The sequence below is a fragment of the Anser anser genome (assembly GCF_964211835.1).
Source record: "Anser anser genome assembly, chromosome: 2".
In the NCBI taxonomy this organism is placed as follows: domain Eukaryota; kingdom Metazoa; phylum Chordata; class Aves; order Anseriformes; family Anatidae; genus Anser; species Anser anser.
The window spans coordinates 97205412-97227445 of NC_139721.1; the positions used below are offsets into that span (position 1 = coordinate 97205412).

The following is a 22034-nucleotide window of genomic DNA, read 5'->3' on the forward strand; positions in this document are numbered from 1 at the left end:
TTCCACTCCTACTTTTCTCTTCTTTTCTAAAATTTCTCATAGCTTGACTTCGCCTTGCAAGGCCTCCCTATTCAGCCTCTGTAAATGGACACAGGCACCACATCTGGATGGAAGTCACTGTACCACAACTGGATCAAATTTTGGTGCTGGGACCACCTTTGGTGACCAGCTCTGACCTCCTGTCAGTGCAACCAGGGGCCTGCAGCAGAGCTTGACAGGGACTAGATGAACCTGGGATGAGTTAATGCCAGGAGCACAGTGTGAATGATTTTGTTACCAGCTACAAGAAGTTTCAGAGGCATACCTCTGCTTTAGGGCTTCATCTGGTCAACCCCGGGGCAACCCATCCTGCACGGGCTTTTGCCGGTTGTCCTCACTCAATGGTACTGTCTCCTATGAACACTTGCTGTGCTCTGGCTAGCTCTCCATGACAAGCACAGTCATTGCAGTGGCTTCAGCACCACCCTAAATAGCTTTCTAGGCAGGAAGTTCAGGGTGCAGAGTTAAATCAGGTTGGAGGGAGACTAAGCTGGGCACAGACTGTAAAATACTCTGTATCTGTAGGTAAGCTGGAGGATGCTTTTCTACACCACTGCCAGTTCCACCACCGACCCTACTTCCCCTGGAGATAGTTAATATGAAATATGTGACAGATTTAAAAATGAGCTCTCCTGGGGGGAAAGGGGAAGCCTCTATATTTTCATACCTACCTTTCCAACATTACAGTTTTCTGAGACAGCCTGAAAAGGACCAGCTAGCAGGTATGCTCTTGCGCCTCCTGTCCATCAGCACACCTAGCAGGAGGGCAGGAGCTGCCAGGTAGGCACAGAAGAGCCATCTCTCTTCCTCCTTCTTCTGCCCTCCTCCTCCCCTCCCTTCCTCCCTCCCTGCATTTCTCTTGATCTGCTGGTGGCTCCTAAAAGGATTAATTAGAAAGATGTGGGCAGGGGTTGGAACGTCAAAAAACAATCGTCACTTTCATATCTGACCCCTATCACCAGCTGCAGAATTAACAAATTGAATGTCGTCAGCAAACAGGAGTTGCAGATGATATGAAGTTCATTACTAGCAGCACAGGGCTTGTGTTCAAAGCCCAGTTTAAACAACTCTTGCTGATTAAATTCCTTGCAGGGGCTCCTGCCAGACACGTTTAGAAAATACGGACATCTAACAACTCTCCCTCGCTTTTTTTCCTTGTCTTCTTCCTTCCTCCCTCCCCCCCACTTTTTTTCTTATTCTTTTTTTTTCCTTTTCTTTTCTTTTTTTTATTTTATTTTATTTTTTGTTTGTTTCTTAATGTGTGCCAATTATTTGTCTCCTATCTGCAGGTACTGGCAAGTATCAGTGCTCTGGCCCCGCTGTCTACAGCCTTATCCATTTGGCGCCTGCTACAGCCCTCTCACATTACCAGCAGTGGGGTCTGTTTTCAGCTGTGAAAAGCTGTGAGCATAGCTTCTTTCTCCCCTCCTCCCACCACAGCTTCTCTCCCCCCTTGTCCTTTTTTCCCTCTCACCCTTCTGCTCCCACAGCTCCCTCCAAGGGCCAGGAAGCAAGAAAAAAAAAAAAAAAAGCATGATAACCAAACACAATGACCTTCTACATGGTGGCACTGGGGATTCCCAACCTGCTCCCCACTCTGCTGGTTGTGGCCACTTTTGCTGCATAGCCCACGTGTACTGGCCCTGTTCCTGGTGAGGACCTCCAGCTTGTTGTGACTCTTAGTGTACCCTATGCACAGGAGCATCCAGAAGTCCACCAAGGCAGGTTGCTGGGAGGGCTGGATGAGGAAGTAGGAGCTGTAAGCAAGTACACAGGAGAGCTGTGGGGATAAAATTCAGTTGCTAGTCCAACCTCTCTCTAGTTAAGCCACCTTGAGTTCAGAGTCTGAGCTTCACATCCAAAACACTCTTCTTCCTTTTCCTAAAGAATTATTTTTTTCCTGCTGTATTTGGTCATTCCATTTTCCTCCCTCTCATGTCTTCAGGATCTTTCTTCACCATTTCCCTGGGATGTGAGGATGGAGTGACTGGCTGTTCCTGCTCACCCCCACAGTAACTCATGGACAGGACAGGTTGGGTGGGAACCCAGCTAGAAGAAGCAAAATCTCAGAGGGAGGCTGTTTCTGCAACTTTTGTGAAACCAGGCAGCTCTGGAAAGGGGAGAGGCATCGCTAGGGGTCTTCCTGGGAGAAGGAGCCCAGCCCTTGCTGGAGAGCAGAGCTATGAGGGTCCAGGTGAGGCTTTCCTGGGGTACACACCAAAGGAAGTACCTGGGTATCTGACTATGAGCCATGTATTTACAGGTTGTGTTTGCTCTGCTGATACTCTCCTTTAAGCTGAATATCACAGATTAAAATGTTGAACCAAACCAGGAGAGCTTTCAAAGGTGCCCAGGAGACAGTGTGGAAAATAACTGCTTTGCAGGTCATGTTGTACTAGACCCCTGCTGGTCAACTACCTTCTCTTTGGCAATCTTGCTCAGTAGGAAAATTTCAGGAATTATACAAGAAAAGTAGTCTCCGGCTCTCCCTTTGGAAGCAAAATGATGATATCAGGGGCAGGAATGTGGCATAATCTTCAAAGAATTTTGTAACTTTTTGTTGGGCCATTGCTGTATTATTTGGTTTCTCATATGGGAAGTATTTTATTTTCCAGACATCCTTTGCACCAGCCAGAGCAGTTTAGTCCCTGAAATGTTTGCTGAAGTCTTTCTACACAGGAAAAACTTTCACAGAGATTTGCACGCACTGTTAGATGACATTTTGGATCATGGGGTTTTTCATGCAAGAAATAGCCCAGCGGCAAAGTTTTCCTTTTTTTTTCTCTTTTTTTTTTTTCCTTTTTTGGTCCTTTACAGACCATCTCTCTCTGTCACGGAACCATTGACAGTCACAAGACGTAGAACCCCCCAACATCTCCCTTCCTCTGTATGACCATCTCTAATGAGAGAGTTACAGACAACGGCTGATCCATAGCAGCAAGTGTAATTTTTATACTCCTCATACCTAGGCCTCTTGTTTCCTATGCTTGCTCTGCTATTTTTTTGTTTTAAAAAAGAAAAACTACTTTCCAAAATGAACTAGTGAGACAGGCCTCTTTTCATTTTATTGAATTCACTGAATTATAATAAGAACCTGGCCAACATTTTCTACTTCCAAAGTTCCTACTGATATTTTTATTATTCTAACTATAAAAACAGGGGTTTTGCAAATATCTGTCATTGACTAAATCTCATTGTTTCTTTAAGCATTATGTACCTGCAACAAGTTCATCCAAAGCCTGTGTTTCAAGTTCAGTGATGTACACAGGTTGCAATCTTCCCTTACATGTGATTGCACTGATTACTACTGATCAGCAATTGGATGAGCAAATGCAAAAAGTGTTTCTAGCAGCGAGAAATTATTTTTGGAAGAGTTCACCACAGCATGAGTTTGCTGTACTGCTGAGCAACCAGCATGGGATGTCTACAGTGCAGGAGGCAAAATCCACTAATAACATGGCATGCATGGACGTATGTATGAGCAATATGAGCCTATGGGAAGACTTGCTTTTAAATCTAGCTAAGCCTAGAACAGCATGTATTTTCCAGATACTGGAAATTCCCAGCTGGTTGGATTATACTGACTCAGTATTTTGTGCCCACATTCATTCAATTCCAGCAAAATGGGAGGGTGAGATTGGTGCAGAGTGCCTGGGAAAAGAGAGGGCCCCTGTGATGTCCAGTTGGTAGAAGAAGGGCTGTAGTAAATTTCAGCAAGGATTACAGCTGAAGAAGCTGTCCCCTGCCCAGTCCAGTTGGATCTAGAAGATCTGCTGTCTCTTCTGTGCAGAATGGCTATTTTTCATCCTCTCATCCATCCCATCACCATTTTGCAGAAACATTTTTCACAAGGCTGACATGCCCACCCCAGGCTGTGCCCTGGGGCACTGCACGAGACTGTTTATCTGCACATATCTTACTCATGGCTCTTGGGAGAGCTCGGTTCAGTTGCTGTTGAAAAGGGGCTCAGACATTGCAAGCTGTCACCAACCTCAGGGACCAGCCTATATCTTTGGTTTGCTTTTGCTCTTCTAAAGCGTCTTGTGAGCTCTTGCTGGCACCCAGCACCTCTAGGTGTTAATTGGTCTCAGACCAATCAGCTGTTGGTCTTTTTTTTTTTTTTTTTTTTTTTTTTCTGGGATTTTCCAGCCTGTAGTGATGTAGCTGGAACATCTGGACCAAGATGTTTACATCTCACTAGTAGCCTGTGTTAAAGGACCTTGCATTAAAAATAAGTTAATGAGAATCCTCCTCCTCCCTATGCCTCTAATCTGCTATAGGTCGTAAAGAAAAGTACTTGCAAGGAAATGTATTAGGCAGTCTTTATGAGCTGTGGCACAGAGCACAGTAAAACCCATGGTTCGGCCCCTGGGCCTCCAGCAGGACATCTCTTTATTGGAGGGGACACCACAGAAGTACCATGTTCTGAGGCTACACAAAATATAGTAATAAGATTAGCTCACAGCAAAAGTGTAATTAATGTCATATAATATAAAGATTTACCATTTTCTCTAAGGATTTATCCCCCAGGCAGCTCTCTTGCGTCATGCGGTAATCTAAATTAAAACGTCCCTGACAATTCCCCATCTTTTTACCCATTTTCTACCTGTATGCTTGCTCCCAAAGATGTTTATCATGGGGTGCCACTTCAGCGGAGGGGGATTAGGAGAACGTTGTGCAACAATAGTGGTGCTGCCTTCTTTGCCTGTTGAGTGAAAAATCAAACAATGCGCAGCTTGTCTGGGGTTTCTGTTTCTCTCCCTCTAAATCTTCTGCTGTGCATTTTCACACAAGACTGCTGTGTCTCCCACGTTCCTTATCACTGTGAGATTGTTGCAGCTTGCTCTTGGAGATTGCTGAGGCAACAAGTACCCATGCTTCCTTCGTTTACTCCACTAACAGGACTTCTACGTGAAGGAGGAATGGCAGGATGGTTTTCCTGACCAAAGGGTCACACGTGTCCTCTAAAGGGTCCTCACCATGGCTATGCCTAATTCTTGTTCGGACCATGGCACCGGGTGGTGTTTGCCTCCAATAACTGAAGTGGCGAAAAGCTGAGAGTGCTGAGCAACCACCTGGCATTTCCCCCTCTCTCCTTCCCTCTCTCTCACTTTGAGCGTGAGGTTATTTGTGCTGGATTATTTGTGCTCCGTTGATGAGAACTCTCTCCAAAGCTCCCTGCAGGCAGGGGGAGACTTTTAAATGGTTTTCTACTGGGACCATTTCTGTAGTGACCTGAGATTCAATCTACTTAGCTGAAGTAGAGTAGGGGCTGCTCTTCACAGAGGTTACAGGAGCCACCCTTTGTGCTGAAGGCTGGGCTGTCAGGGAGTCCAGCAAAACTCAGTTAACTGAGTCCTGCTGTCTACAGACAAGTCCCCAGTGGAAATGTCCCAAATGGACAGCTAGAGACATCCGATGCCTGTGTGTTGAAATCCAAAGTTCTGCAGATCCTAGCTGGAGCCACGTCGGCCTTTTGTTTTGAAGCCTTAACCCAGGCAAAAGCTACCCACACCAGCACACAGAGGAGCTGGGATGTGCTTTCCTCCACTCTCACCACCACTACCCTTGAAATCTGGTTTTGCGGTGCGTAGCTCCTCTTTATAGCTGCTTCCTCCCATTTCCTTGCTTTCCCTGCCATTTGCCAAGCAGAAAAAGTTCTTCCAGACCAAAGTCATTCCTCATCCTTTGATTCCCCGTGCTGGCCAAGATGCATTGCTACAGAGGACACGCTTCGCTGCAGTGTAACCAGAGATGGAGGAAAGGCTGGTTTGCACCGTCAGCCTTGCAGGAGGCGTTCAAGCTCAGCTAATGACTGATTAAAACATGACAAGGCTTTTTTTTAGCCTCTTTTTCCCACTTCTGCCCTCTCCAGGAAACCAGGGTGCCCTGGGCAGTCACTTGCAGGTGTTTTAGCTCTGCCCCTTTGATTGCAGCCACACGAAGGGCAGTTGTGTGGGTGACTGAACAGAGGGTGCAGTCCTCCTGTTATCATGTAACAGGAAACCCAGAAGTGGCAGATCAACTGAGCACATGGCAGGGCCTAGAAATACAGCCTGGCAATGCTGTCGTGCTGTTGCAGGCTATCAAATTAATACGCAGTTTCATTTTTCCATCTCGCTATATATTGCCTTGCACTGACCTGGCGAGAGGCAGCTGCAAATGGCCATTTGCATCAAAAGCTCCCCAGTCACTCCTGATTAGAGCAACCACATCTTTTCCCAGCTAATGAATTGCTCCCATCTGTGAAATTACAGCTACTCACTTTTGTTTTGCTTAAATGAGACCTGCAGCGCTCACGCAGCAGGCTGTCTGCTGCCTCCAGGTACTCCGCTCAGGAGGCTCGATCGCTGTGGTTGTCGTTCTGTCACAGGGCTGTTTGTCTGGCCTTTGACAAGGAGAAAATGCAGAGCAGCCCTGGTTTTTCCTGAACTGTCCAGGCACTGCAGAGACCTCCTGGAGACCTGGGGCTGCACCGAGGCCGCCAAGATGCTCTGTGCATAATGCTGCTCCAGGAGCCCGACCTATTGATTGCCGGGAGTCTCAATAAATTTAGATGGCGGGTCTGTATCTGCGCTCTGTGCATGGGGTAGGATGATGATGAGCTGCAAAGATCAATAGAGGGGAGTCTTTTAATCGACCATGTAAAACGTGTTCTTCATCACTGATGGTGTGTTAATTGGGATTTAATTCCTGAGGGGGCATTCACCTGTCCCTTCCAGCTGTTTTCTCTCTGATCTTGTTCAGAAATCCAGGGTAGCTTGAAATATGAGTTAGAAAGATGAAGAAATATGAATCAGGGCTCTACTGTTCTTGTAGTATTATTTCCAGCGTATCCTGCCAGTCCCCAGCTTGCTGAAACCCCCGTCTTTCAGTAGTGTTCACATCAGGAGTAAATCTGTCCCACCGTGCTCCTGCGCTCCTCAGCCCAGGGCTCAGGAGCAGGGGGAGCCTTGGTGCCTGGCTCAATCCCCCACAGGCTGCCGGGTGCCCAGAGAGGTGGTGACACTGGACACTGGGCTGCTCTGGCACTGCCATGGCCCATGTATCCCACAGAGAAGTTTACAGCCATCCCGACCAGTGATCCGCTGTCTCTTGTTGATGCATCCTGCCTTTGCTTCCTTAGCTTTCACCTGCTGCTCTGTGTTTGGGCGAGGAAGCAGTGACAAGCTCTTATCCCACCTGCCTGGCTCAGCCCGGGAGAGGTTTTGGGGGCAAGCTTCCTGGATCAGAAGCACAGACTCAAGGAAAAGCGTTTTTGCTTTAGGCCATAAAGGCTGCAGAGCCACCATTGAAAAATGGATATCTGAAGAAAGGGAGCTAGCTTTTTATATAGTATATAAGATGCAAGGATTGTTTGTATTTGTTATTTTTTAATTATTATTATTATTTTATTTTTTGTAAAGTACCATGGGAACAGGCCTCCTTGTCCTAGGAGGGACCCAGTTTCTCTGGGGGTGCCTCCCCTGGACTCCACCTTCTTCCCCTGTGCTGCAGCAAGAGCCGAGGCCAGGCACGGGCCACCTTTGGAGGCTTGTCTTGGCAATCAAACAGCTCTTCCAGAGAAAATCTTACTGAGGCTGGATGATAGGAATGAAACTACATGTGAGAAGAGAAGGATATTTTGATGCACAAAAAAGACTGACATTCACTTTACCCTAAATCCCACCATGTTGTAATAGTGGACAACTAAATTTTACTATGTTGACCCCTCCAGTAAAGACCATCCCTGCGTCTGTCTGTTCCTCATGAACAAATTTGGGATTGTTGTCTGCCCTTGCAGTCCCCCACCCTCATAAGGAAAAACCTTAAAATCTTTGGTTTCCTTTGGGACTTTTCAGTTCAAGCCTTAGCAAAACAAATTTTGTCACTAGCTGGAAAATGGAAGCAGCAGCATCCCGGCTAAAAGCTCAGACATTTTTTCTTATTGTAAATTCTTTAATCTCTTTTAACAGATGACCTCTCTAGGGCTATTGTGTTACCTTCCTGCTAGTTTTCTGGCAGGTCTTCTATTTAACTAAACCAATAAATATGTATATTTGCAGCATGTATTTCAGTTATCCAGTATAACTGTACAGGGTATTCATTACTCAATAACCAGCTTGTATTTAATATTGAAAGGTTATTGCAAACTATATGACTGTATGCATGAATACAATTTATGAATACAACATCCATGAAATTTTCTTGCTGTAATTTAGCTGGCTAATTGATAAATACTCAAGCATATTCCCAACTCCTTCATGCTGTGAAGTATTTTGAGGGCAGTATTTTGGGGGGCAGACGAGTGAAGCAAAGCAGTAAAAGGAATCTCTGCCAGCCCAAACACAGTTACATCTTCTGTGAGCTCAAGGAGGATTTTGTAGCACCAGGTGGTGACCTCATAGAACATGGAAATAACTGTGGGACTAGCAGAGATCGTAGCTGTAAGGCAAACAGAGGCGACTGCACCAGTGGCTCCGTAAGTAGTGCCACATCCATGCAAGGGACCAGAAGCTCAGAGGAAGATGTCTGCTGGAGACACAGAAGTGTCTTCACATTTCTGGAGCTTGAAAGCTACATGTGGAGGGGCAGCAGAAAGATGAAGGAAAGGGAGAAGAAGAAACCGGGGGGCATTGGACAATTGTGAGGGATGAAGGGAGCAGGTTGTCCTCGTGTTTCTGGAGAAGGTGTTTCTCTTTGTCACCCTCATGTGTAAGATGCTTGTCATCTTGATGTTGCTTTTGTGTTCTCTGATTTGAAGGGGAGCAGTTGGTGTGGTCCTTGGACTGGCTTGTTCACTGCACAACTATTGCATGTCGTTCATCAGAGAGAAGTTTCTTTTGCCTACTCCTTTCTCTAAGTGCGGGGAAGGAGCTGGGGGCGGGGAGGAGCAGTTGAGTCCTCTAATGGTTTCTTTCATGATGGGATTAAGCAGGACCTGCTCCTTTAAAAAGTGTCCCCTTCCCCATCATCCTCCCTCCTTCCAATTACAGCACTAATTTCAGTAATGGAGCATTAATGGAGTAATGGACTGCTGAAGCTGGCCTGAAGGAACTGTAGTGCTCAGCACAAATTGAGTAAATAAACCATATATTAGATTTCTAAACAATACTTTTAGTCTAGTCCCCAGGGAAAGAGAGTTGTCAAGACTTACTTAAGTCAACCCAGCAAAAATGTATGCAAAAGATCCATCCATTCGTACCCTGGAAAATGGCACCAGTGGCCCGAAGTATCAGTGAATCTCTCACATAAATCTCTGTGGTCCTGACAGAGAGAGCTTTGTGTTGTTTCCTTCTTCCAGTTCCCCTCCTTTGATTTATTTACCAATAAGCAGCGTTGTGCCTATTTCTTTTTGTGTCTTGCTCGAAAGCTGTCTGTGTGGAGGGGAGCTGTATGTTGATGGAGAATGACTTGCAATTGCAAGGAACGAGTTATCACGGAGCTGAACGAAGTGATGGATGGCAGTAGTGCTCTAAACAGTTTTCAGTCTGGGAAAGTCCTGATTATTTTTTCTTCCAAAAGCAGCAGCCCTCTGTCAACATTTTTATTACTGTAAATTAAAAATAGGCTTTGCAACTACCTCAGCCAAATAAATAGAAATGAGTAATGAAGTACTGACTATCCAGAGCTACCCCGCTGGCATCAGGGTGACTAATTGTAATTCAGTTACCCTTGAACGCATGGGCTGCGGTCGAGGTTTTCCTAGGCAGTGTGCAGGCAACGTGAGAGCCAAATGCAGAAGACGGGGACAATGAAATGAGGCAAAGGCACCCAGCAGAAAAATGACTTTTTCACATCACTCTCCAGGTCAGGGGGAGAACCAGGGCAAAATCCAGGGCTCAGCCCACCGCCATGTCTACGAGCAAACCTTTTGTGTTCTTAAGAGGCAATCGTGAAAAGCCATAATTTCTAGAGGGCAGCAACTTGCGGGTGTTCAACATCCCACAAGATGATTATTTACTTTTTATGAGCTTCAGTGTGATCTGAGAGAAATCTTTTGAGCCTTTCTGGCAGAAATAAATATATATATATTTTTTTCCTCTTAGCACACACATTCAAGAAAGAGTGAAGAGTGCTCTAGCTCTTCTTGCTCATAAATTTCATTGAACTGTGCCATTACTAAGAATAAGTTAAACAACAGCAGTTTAGCTTGAATTGAAAGAACGAAGATCGTTTTAGTCCTGTGATCAGGCTAGAGATGAGGTCTGGACCACAGTATTTTATCAGAGGGAGTTTTACGCAGACATCATTAATCTGCTTCAGAGGTCCGACACCTAAAGTTTGGGTACACAAAATCACTCCCTCACTTGACCTCCAGATATAACACGTGAACGAATCAAATACCACTGACGTATACCAGACCTAGATGATGTAGTGTCTCTCAGGGTGTAATGCAGTCCTGGTTGTGATTCCTATTTTTATTAGGGGTATTTTTGAAATATTTATATAGAGAGAGTGAGAAAGAATTTATACTGTGCTGGTTTTAATAATCTGGAGAATTTAGCTATTAGCTTCTGGAATCTGGTTTTACAACTGACTGGGACAGGTAAATTGGGCATGCTGTGCCTCTGGGTATGTAGGGGAACTACAGTTTTTTATTTGTGTGGGAAGATTAATACATTACTCCAGGAGTAATTTGTCAGGCATAAAAACAGGTAGGTCTCCAAGAATGATGAGTTTATTACTGAATGCTTGAACCCAAGAATATGGATCAGAAATCTGGGAAGAAGTCTGTGCACCATTTGAAACTGCATATCAAAATCTCATTTTAAGAAATGATTTTTTATAATATTTCCATTGAACTCATAAGCTTACTTTTTTCCCCACAGCTTTAATGCTCTTGAACCCAGTCTTCAGGCTGCCGAGCTCTTCCTCTGATATCATTCTCTTCCTGGAGGACCATCTCTGATTTATCCATCTTGACCGGATCCTACACCCGCAAATTTCAGGTCCTTCCATCACCTGGCCTTTATTTCTCTCCTTCCTCGCCATGCCTTCCTGGAGAGTGCTGGTGGTGCACGGCTCTCCATCCCTCCTTGATGCATTTGCTCCCACTTCCACCACTGCATCCAGGTACTCCTCTGCACTTTTTCACATCCCACCACTTTTCTCTTTAGCCTATCACTCTCATCTGGCTGCTTATCCATTCTTCATCCCATGAAATTAAATGAAAATCTCACCCTGATGAGCCCCTGCCCTGTGTACCACTTGATCCTGCCTTGTTTTTCTTCTTTTTGACTCTGACCTCACTAAATGTACTGTTTACAAACAGTTTCCTTCTCCCAAGATTTCAATCCGCTTCTTCAAAGGCTGCAGACCTTAAAGCTGCACCATACTTGCATTAGTATAGCACATATCTTTTCTGCTATGGCACATGCAACATACATCTTTTCACAAAAGGAACAAGGACCATCTTAATGGGAATTTATAGCAAACACCACGTGTTCGGTCTCGGACCACTGCCATGGAAACTTCATCCTGAAGCTTTGCAAAGCAGATGAAAATAAAATTTTGTAATGAAAAACGTCAGGGAACCTAAATAGCAGCCGGCTGCTTGGTGGTTAGTCCCTTGGCAATGGGAAAGCACAGAGCTGCCAGCTCTTCAGCCTCATGCACAGAAATCAGAGTATGTGTGACTAACGACCTGATTAAATGAACATGAGTTAGGTTTTAGAGTGAACAGGATTCCAGAAAAACTATCCAACTTACACCTTTAAATACGGAACTATTAAATATTACCTCTGTTTTCTATACCTTTGTGATGCACTTACACACACTGATGAAAGGGTGAAATGATGGACCAGGAGCCTGGAGGTCCTTGCATTCCCATCCTGCTGTGTTAGGGAAGGAAAGGCAGTGGGGTTGGGAAGAAGAGCCAGCTGTAGAGGATGCTCTTCTGACATGGCCGCTTGTTTGGTGAGCCTGATCTAGAGCCATCTGACATAATTATGATCTGAGAAAACACAGCCCTCTGTCCCTTCCCCATGAAACTCTTTGCATTCAAATGTTGACTTGGAATATGTCTTCTTGTCTTTTTTTTTAATTTTTATTTTTTTTTCTCCTCCTTTGTGATATGAGCCATTTTGCAATTTTCAAGATAAATAGAGATATATCTTAAGATTTTGCATGTGTGTGTGTGTGAAATCCTAGCCATTTTGTGCAACTCCCTGGGTGCTGGGGGAGTCTCTCCTTTCCACCACCCCGTTGCTCAGTACTCTTACAGCTTTGTTCATTCCTTTTTGCCTATCTACATTCTGTTTTGGATAATCTTTGTCTCCTATCCAAATCCATGCTGTCATTCCGTGCTTAAATCCTACTGTCCTCCAAGACAACTGTATATCAGTCGCATTGTGTATTGGTATCGTCTTCCTTCTGCTGAGAGTTTCTCTCCAGTGGAGAACTGTGAAAAGAAAATTAATTTTATGTACGATGAGTGCTTTTTAATTGCTCTCTAGGACATCTGGGACAGGAGACCAAGAGATAGATACCCAATATGCCTGATATGGTGCAAATGAACCATTTATGATGCATGAAGGGCATAATCCTATACATACCCTTTGGGAGCTCTTTTGCCCATGCTCTTGTGGAATCTGTTATTCCTGTGGGAAAGCTTGGATGGAAAAAGAAATTGTTGATAGATGTGTGCATGTAATCATCTTCACCCTTTTTGTACCCCCAAAACCTGAAAATTTGTTCAGAAATAGATATTCCTCTAGAAGAAATCCGCAGGAATCACAAAGAAGCCACCACAAAATTTTTCAAGAAAATTTTAATGGGATCAAATTAAACCTAGATTTACTGGTGTGACTGGGAGAGTCCCTGGGGTTGTGTCTGCCTCTAAGATTTATTCTGGGATTAGTTTTTTGTTGTTGTTGTTATTCTAACAGCATTTTGGGGAGGCAGGATATTTGCTTCTTGAAGACTACATGGCCCAAGTGAAATCCATGGTGGTGTCCCCTGTCAGGAGAAGGCCTCCCAAAGAGATGCTCGGTGTCACTGCTGGCTGCCAACCTGAGAAACACCCTGGTCCTCGCCAGCTCTGCCGGCCACCCCTCCCCTTTCCTCTGGTCCCTGCCAAACAGGCTGTTAAGACCAGGAAAAAAAACATAGTGTAGATGACAAGCCAAAGAATTCACTGAATATGTCAGGCTTGATAGCGGCTGCCACTGTCGGGTGGCATTCCTCTGCCACGGGGCAGATGCACCGAGTACGTCCCTCCTGGGGGGAGATAAAACCCTGGAGCCCTCCACCGAGTGGGAGTGTGGGCATCCTTTTCCCCCATATGGTGTGAAATTGGCTCTTCTGCCTATGACTATATGCAGGTGATGTAATATTTTATTTATTTTATTTTTATTATTTTATTTTATTTTATTTTATTTTATTTTATTTTATTTTATTTTATTTTATTTTATTTTATTTTATTTTATTTTATATTTTATTTTATTTTATTTTACATTAAAGACTCTTCTATCAGCTTGCACTTGGGCTTGGTTGTCCTGCAGGTAGCAGAGACCTTCAGGGATGTAGCCCCTCACCTGGCTCCACTGCTGAGGTATGGCACAGAAAACGGGCTTGTGGCAAAGGAAAAGGAGGGCGTTAAGGCACACAGTCCCACAAAGAGTGCCATGCAGCTCTCCCCATCCCAGATGGCTGCATGGCACGGGGCCAGGGTAGGTGCAAGCTCCGTCAGGGAAAGGCGATGCTGAGGAATGTGCCGCTACGTATTTCCTCAGGTTTCCCCTCCTTGGCAGAGCTGCACTAGGGCCACAGACTTGGCAGGCGTGATGGAAAGCTGTCTTCCCCTGCAGCTCTCTGGGGACCTTCCCTGGCACTTTGCCTGGCTCTGGGCACTGGGCACCGTGGTGGGGAGAGGAGCTCACGCAAAGAAATATTGGATGGATGTGTGCAGTCCCACGGAGGGCAACACAAATGTCCTCAAGCTTCCCTCACCACGCTGAAACTGAAGGCAAGAAGCAGCTCTGCAGATAATGCAACCTCCTCTTATCACCGCTAATTAGGCTGGGCACAGCACTACACCCAGGGAAATATCATTGCTTCCAGGGCTGGAGTGAGGGCCCCTGTGCTCTGTAGAGTCTCCAGATAGGTATGACACCTCTGTGTCATGCTGTGAAGACTCTCAGACTTCACACAAAATGAGCAGGTGTGAGCCCTAAAGTAAAGGCACAGCAAGGGCTTGCCATTGTGCTTGCAAATGGTGTTTCTGGAATCATGGTTTTGGAGTTTCACTGAGATTTTAAGCATCATTTCTAGTTTGTGTAAAAATAACCCTAAAAAATATGTACAGGATGAGTTTCCAAAATATTGCAAACCAGAAGAAATCTGAAATTCTTTCTCAGCTGCTGTTATGCTTCCTTATGCAAGACATGGTGTAAAACCAACTCTCTAAGGAATCGTGATATATGGAGTCCCATGGTGCATGTTGTATGGCTGTGTGCATGTCTACCTCCACCTCAAAATTAACTTTCAAAATCATTGGGCAACATCAACCAAACAATTCTAAGGTGTTTAATCCTTACAGATTTCATGGCAGTAAATATCTCAGACAGAGAGTGCATGAATAGCTCCCACTGAAGGAGATGGTGAACTCGACCATTCGTGGACACCAAAGAATCCAAAAATGCACTCCCCACCCCACCCCCACTCCCCCTGACTTTAGGAATAGTTCCAGTCTAAAATTTCAGTTTAGTAAAGTTCAGTTCAGTTTAGGTTTAGACACACATACACAAAATCAAATTGCAAGACTATAGGAAACACATTCTCATTGACCTCAGTACTTGCAGAGCTATAATTTCATAGGAGTATGGCTCCCAGAAACCCTTGCACAGTTTGATCCTTTGGTATCACCTATAAATTTGCATCTCCTTTTTGGATTCAGTAATGCATGGGGCTGTGGCCATGCTCTGAAGAAATTGTTGTGCAAGAGAATCCCTCTTCCGTTACTTTCTGCTTTCTTGTTCTCCTGGGTGAAATGTAAGCAACCATTTAAGTGCATTCTTCAGTCACAGCAATTGTTCATCTGAAATCCCTTCCAAACAAGATGCTTTCATTCAATGCTGTTATTGAGTTGCTGTCATGACATATAAAGAAGTTTCTGTCCTTCTTTTCAGGGAATGGGGAGAAATTAACAGTTGGTTGATGTTCATTGTCAGTATTATATTCCAGGCTTTGGGATAGAAGGAGCCAACAGCCCCTAAGGTCTCAGAGGTAATATTATGGAGGGACAACATAAGCACTCACTTTTTCTCACCTTTCTCTCCATGCTTCTTCAGTTACCCAGCCAGCATGTGTAGTCTACGTCAGAGTCTGGGAGAAATAGTTCACGTCTCCTCTCATCAATATTGCATCTGCATTTGGGCTTGCTTTTGAAAGTCCTTTGGGGTTCAAGCCTCTGTTTTCTCTGTACATCTGTTATGCTTTTATTTTCCAGGGTGCTGTTGAACTGCTAACACTTCCCTGCAATGCCACAGAAGCAGTGAGCCCTCACATCTCACAGGATGGAGCATGTCCCCACCACACTGCTGGCCAGGCATGTTGGGTACTTATAAATTTAATTTGCCAAGATTTCTCTTTCTCAATTCAGAATCCATCCCAGAATTTATTTTTGAAGGGATTGTGCTCTTTTATGACATTGCTTTTTGTGAATATCTCTGAATTGTGCTGGTGGACTTAAGGAGTTTTTTTGATGTATCACCCTTCCGCACTGCATAAGCATAGAGTTCTGTGATTTTTTTCTTTATGGAGGTCCATGTATCGTTCACAAGTTGAATATAATTCAGATGTATGGGTTATTGCGTCCTGGAAATAATAGGCCAAGATTTATCTGGAAAAGATGGGTGCTTGGAAAGCAGAAATTGAAAGGCTAGTAGAGAGAGGAAAGGAGGTAACTGAGGCAGAGGGAGCCCTTGAACAAAGGAGGAGACACCAAACCACGATGCTTATTTGTCTTTGATGCTGGCTGAGTTATACAAGCTCTACAGGAAGCTCTGCACTGCTGGAGATCTGCTTTCAGTTGAGACACTGAACCCAGGTCCTGTTTTTTCTGGCTCTGGTGGCTGTCCAGGAGGAAGTGAGAGATCCTATGACACTTGTTGGAAGACAGGGACATGATCCCAGTGCTGTGGATAAAGTTTCCTGTCTGGCAATTAAATACATTCAGCTCTGTGGATGGTATTAACAGGTGCCAACATCAGGCTCTACAGACTGTTTGTTAAAGCTGCATAGTCCTCAGCTGGTGTAAGACTTAGGTGGTGGAGCTGCAGAATTTTTTCCCTGTTCCTTTATTGGGGAATTATTTCTTTCCTCTTCATTTCTAATGTAAATTTGGATGAGAGTGGAAAATGGATTATATCATCCAAAATTGCTTTTTAATGGTAATGATCGGAATGGAATTCGGTACAAAAAACATTACATGAAAGCAGTTGAACATGGGGTGTCTGGCGACATACATTTCTAGGAAGATAATGTAGACCACCTAAAGCTAAGAAAATCCCTGGTGCACCAACAAGTAAGTCCTCTAAACTGGCAGCAGTGAATACCTCAAGAACCAAGATACTCACTGTTGGCCTTGAAAGGCAGCAGGAAAGAGAGGGGGGGGGGTCTGTGCCTAGGCAAGAGGATTTGTTGATTATCATTTAAGGCATTTTGAAGTCTAAGGTGAAGGTCAGTCCATTGTCGTGTTTCTCGTTTTTTTGCAATTGGCTACAAATATTTGGTATAGAGTACAATATATGAACAGCATCTCTTAAAATTAATACTCGGGTGGGTGAAAAGGATGAGCAAGAGAAACAAGCAAAAACTTATTTAAGAGACTGGTTGCTGAATGGTAGCAATATGACTAGACTCAAAGCATTACTTCTCTTAGCGTGATTTATTGCTAATGCCCCTTCCTATGGCTGCCCTTCAGCCTCCAACGTCAGTCAGCTCTGAATTCATTACTTTGTAATGCAAAGTGAAAATGCAGCAGGTTTGGTTTATTCCTTGCTCCTTTCTGAGACTGTTGTGTTAACTTGCCTCTTCAGTGCTGGCTCGCTCTCTCGCCCTCCCTGCGAAGCACCTTCTTGTCTGTGAAGTTACACAAGCCAGAGTTTGTGCGCGTGTGCATGCGGTATTGTCTTGCAATAAATGGAGCCTTTTAGCCAGGGCAAGCGAGACTGATGTAGGAATGTAGGAGATCGTATCTGGGGGAAAAATCAATATTAAGATGTACAATTGCTCCCATGGTATTGAAAGAATTAGTTGATCTACATGCCAAATGACAGCCCCCTTGATAACAGGGATTATGTGTCCTGTCTTTCTAGGCTGTGCTCTGTTGGGGCTGCTCTCTGGGTCCCTGAGGCAGAGATAATCTAATTAGTACAACAAAGACCAGGGCAATTTAAAGAAAAAGGGAGGGGGGATTGGCAAGAGGGGCTGCGGGGAGGTGGATGCCGGAGTGTAAGGGCAGAAACATACTCTGGAAAAAGTTGCAGAGGAGGGGAAACCTGGGAGCACAATGTAATCATCGGTTTGGCTCCACAAACATTAGAAGCGCAGAGCCACCAGGCTATTACCAGACAAGTCCCAAATTAGCAAGTGCTTACAGCCTTCGTTCGAACACACCCTTGGAAAAGAGGGAGCTGAGGAAAAGGCACGGTGGTGTCAGTCTGAGTGGACAGGAGGCGGCTTGAACCTGGATCTGCTCGTCCATTGCAAAGTCACGGGCACCTGCTGCAAAAGGTGCTTGCTAACTATTAAAATTAATTATTAAGTATCAGCATCGCTACTGGGCCTCATATCTAGTACGTGTTAGCAGGAAAGAGAGCTTTCTTTCCCTCCTGGGTACAACCACGAAAGGTTTTGTAGGTGCTGTGTCTGCTCCGTCAATGCATGCTGTCGGCCCCATCAGCACCAGGTTCCCCGAGAGCTGTGACCACTTTCAGTGAGACCCAGATGGATGGGGCTGGGGGAAACATCCTCAGCGGGTGCAAACTGACCCAAAGGCAGAATAAATTCCCTCTGAATAAATGATGATGGCATAGAAGAGAGTCATTGAGGCCCAGCTCTGGGCTTGTGCATGACATTTTTGTCTGACTTTCTGGCAACTTATATTAATACCTGAATATTTTCATCTTGCTTTCACTGTCAGTTTTCCCTATGCAAGATGTACACTGCAGCCTTAGGCTTTTGCAGTTCATTCCCAATCTTTTCTTAAGTGTAGATCCTGGATTTATCCTTTGCTTTATAAACATGTCCCTGAAGTTTAAATCTGAACTTAAATTCAACTTCATTTCAATACCAATTGCCTGAAGTGCTTTGGTGGTTGTGTCTAGGATTTTGGTCCAGTTCTCCCTCCAAGGCAAATATCGCAATTGCTCTACCATGCAAATGAATACAGTTTCAGGCTGTATAATCTGGTAGATTTAGGGGACTGAGTGGTGAAGGAAGGATCTTTCACATCTGGAAGTTGCCTTTTTTCTTCCAAAGGATCACGAGCACAAGGAGTTCAAGCATTTTTGCACAGCTCCCCACTGACCCTTAAGTTCATGTCATCAGACCCAATCTTGTTGTCTTGGCAAGTACTCACACAAATAAGAACATGTAACAATGGGGTCTTTCTTCTAGCAGCTTTCCTCTCCCTCTCCCCTTGTCCCTTGCTGCTTCCCTCTCCTACACTGGAGATACAAAATTTGGAGACAGCAAGGATGAGATCACTGCTTTGCAAGGAGTGACAAGAAAACTGGCTGCATGGCTCGGGGCTCTGCAGAGCCTTTTCCCAGGGAGGAGATTTGATGTTATTTCCCCATCTGCAACTGCATGGAGACATCAGCACTTTGGAGACGGTGCTTGCCAGCCGCTCTGGTAAGAGTGCAGATAAGGCGTGGAGACGAGGAGCCATCAAAACACGAATGTCTAGAACAGACTTCGCATTCCTGGCTTTGCTGTATTTGCTTACTTCAATCACATGAGCTTATAAAGTGTAATTAGCGAGGTGCGGTCTTGACCCATTTTGGGGAAGAGAGCAGTCTGATTTGGGGATGTTGTGCAGGTCCATATTTTCCTTCACTTCAGTTGTGAATACAGATGTGAATTTATAAACAGGTTTTAGATTTGCGCAATGCTTTAGAAATAAATAAAACTAAGCTATTCTGTGAGCAATTGAACTGAGGATTCCAGATTTCCTATGCATTTCAGTGTCAAGACGGCCTCAAAGCCATAACTTCAGGTTATTATTCCCCATGTGCGCTTGCTAGGGCTTTCCACATCCCAGCAAAGTGCTGTTGCATTCACCTGAGCCACCAGGTAAAAGCCCTCACCCCAGCTAGTGGCACAGACCCAAAATGGCCAAGCATCTCTTGGATTTGTGCTGTAGCCCTTCCTTCAGCAGAGACGCTGAATATGTACCCCCTCCTCCCTCCAGTCCCAGTTTTCACCAGAACTGTAGGAATTTCCTGCACTGACCGTCTGGACTGAGACGTGTTTTTGCAAGTGTGTGCTCTTTGTTTTCACTGAAATGGAATAAAAACAAACCAGCAGAAGGAAATTCAATAAAAATTGCATTTGATAGACCCAGAAAAAAAATTGATTTTTTAAAGAAAGACTACTGTTTAAAAGCCAAGATGCAGACATTCCTTACCATCCCGCTCCCATTGAAAGTTCAGATTGAAATTACCTAGGACTCAGCTCTTCATACCTGTGTGGTTCCTTTCACTTGATTAAAATCAACAACAAGAAGGCTGTCAGGGGTTTTCTCAAGCATCCTGCAAAAGGGTAGTAACTTCTTCACAGTTTACTTTCTAGTACTGTGCTTTTACGTTATGGTTCATTAAGGTTTGGAAAGCGTTGGAGCTGTTTTTTTTATTTTACTTTTGTCCACCACATGCAATAGACTGCTGCTCTCTAGCTGGGGATTCAATGTACCATCACTAAAACCCACAAAGTCACCCTGTTGTAGGATGCTATGGCATTTATATCAGTTGGAGAACCATCATCTTTTGTGCAACCACTGCAGCAAAATGTGGGCTGCTGCATATTCTAGTAAGCTTTTGTATCAGTCAAGGGCAGAAAGCTGACATTGTTCTCCCTGTAAAACCTTGCAGTTTGTTATACTTTTCTAATGAGGAGTTTTGCATTGAGTGACAATTGCTGGAACTGCTCTGGCTCACTGTAAGCAGCATGTTCCAAGTGCAGCTCCTTGGTTTGGCAGATGGTGCAATTCTTGATAGAAACCATAGCTAAGTGCCGCGTTATTTAACAATTACTTACAGTGCCCTGATCACGCAGTGCCTTGGGATATTGTGCATTCTGCCTAATTGCAGTTTAAACAAAAATGTATTGCAGTCATTATGCCATTATGTTCTGAGAGTATAAGGAATAAAACAGAGCAAATCAGATAAAGCTGGGCGAGACTTGAGCTGTCTGCATCGGAATGTTGGCAACTGGGTCTCTCACCCGTGCAGGCCACAAAGATAATTTCCTGACTACTAAGTAGTAGTTGTTTTAAAATAAAATCTATTAGCTTCTCCGCACTCAGGGGAAATGTCTATCAGCAAAACTGATTAGAGATAAGAGTAAGCAGATGTCAAAACAGAAGACCACCAAAGAACTGAGGTCCTGAAGTGAATGGGGAGAGATCCAGCAGGTAGTAAAAGTGGGGTGGATTGTTATGGCCTGATCCAGGGCCAAGGGATGGTAAGACTGGACTCTATATCTTGTATGTGAGAAAAGTCTGCCTTCCACAACCCTTTTTTCTGAGTGAATTCATGTGTGCATGAGTGTTTTGGTTTGTTTCACAAACGCTTTCTTTCACCTAATGATTGAATGGAAATTAAACTAATAGGGAGAACTAAGAGCCCTGGGAGGATGTTCCACAGAATTTCTTGCTTTTCCTGTAATCGCAGAGGAGCTGAATTCAAACAATCTCCCTCTGTAGAAAGAGCTTCTCTGTAGGACTACATTCTGTTACAGACTTCAGCTTAACTAAGTCCCCAGTTTATGGGACCACATAAGGTCTAAAATAGGAAATGATGTTTTGATGGAATTTGCATTGCAGGAGCTGATCCATGAACTTCAATATGTTCTAAGAATATGTAGGCTTTATCAATGATTTACAGGTAAAATCATGGAGATAAGTTATTTTGTGATGTCAAGTGATTTCTGTGGGGTTGGCATGACATTTTTCACCTTGTTTATCCTTAACCTCATATCAAAAGATGTAAAATCCCAGGTTTTGTGCTCACCCCCCTTCCCTTGCTTTCCTTTGCTATCTAGAGAGGACAGTCGAGCTGCCTCGGCACTGTTTTCGGAGAGATGCCACGGAAAGAGGCTTCATGCAACCTTCCCCAGCTCGCTGAATTTTGGCATCACTGTACAAGGCCTGTGTGAGAGGTATTAACTCATGCCTAACCACAGTTTTACTGCTCAGCTTTGCTTCTTGGCCAAAGATTAGATGCTGGTGGCCAGGAGGTGTGGAGAGCAGGGCACAAATCCCCTGCCCTCCCCGACAGCCTGTTGTCATGCCAGAGCACAAGGAACTCAAAAGGGAGTCTCTCCATTGCATTTTTGCTCACCTGAATCCTGAGACTCTCACATGAGGATGCAAGAGAAAGCTTTTCCAGGTGTGGAGCACTTTTGGCACCAGCTTTGACACCACACATTGCAGGTTAAGCTCTGAATTTCACACTGTCTTCCCGTTCCTACAGCTATCGAGGGTGCTCCTCTCTGAGACTCCCAGCAAAAAGCTGACATTGCTTAGGCTGGGTCCAGACTCATCTGTGCTTATTTGAAACAGAGGAGTTTTTTTTCTCTGACGCATAGAACTGCTCTGTTTCTGCTTGGGTTTCCCTGGTTATTCGTGGCAGCTCCGCATCCATACCAGGAGGCATGACCAGAGCTGGATCACAGCCCATTAGATGTGGGGCCACCCGTGATGCATGCAGCTCATGCTGCAACCCCATAGGACCTGTAGACATAAGATCTGCTGGGTGGGGGGTGGGAATAGAGAGAAAGATGTGTCC

General features: G+C 44.6%; 1 long non-coding RNA gene across 1 annotated transcript in view; it reads left to right on the forward strand.

Moving 5' to 3' along the window:
- Nucleotides 1–22034, forward strand: part of LOC310893312 — a 38978-nt gene that overhangs the window by 11294 nt on the left and 5650 nt on the right. Inside the window, exon 3 of the long non-coding RNA XR_014578894.1 lies at nt 21289–21405. This is a non-coding gene — a long non-coding RNA (uncharacterized lncRNA). The remainder of the gene's footprint in view (nt 1–21288; nt 21406–22034) is intronic.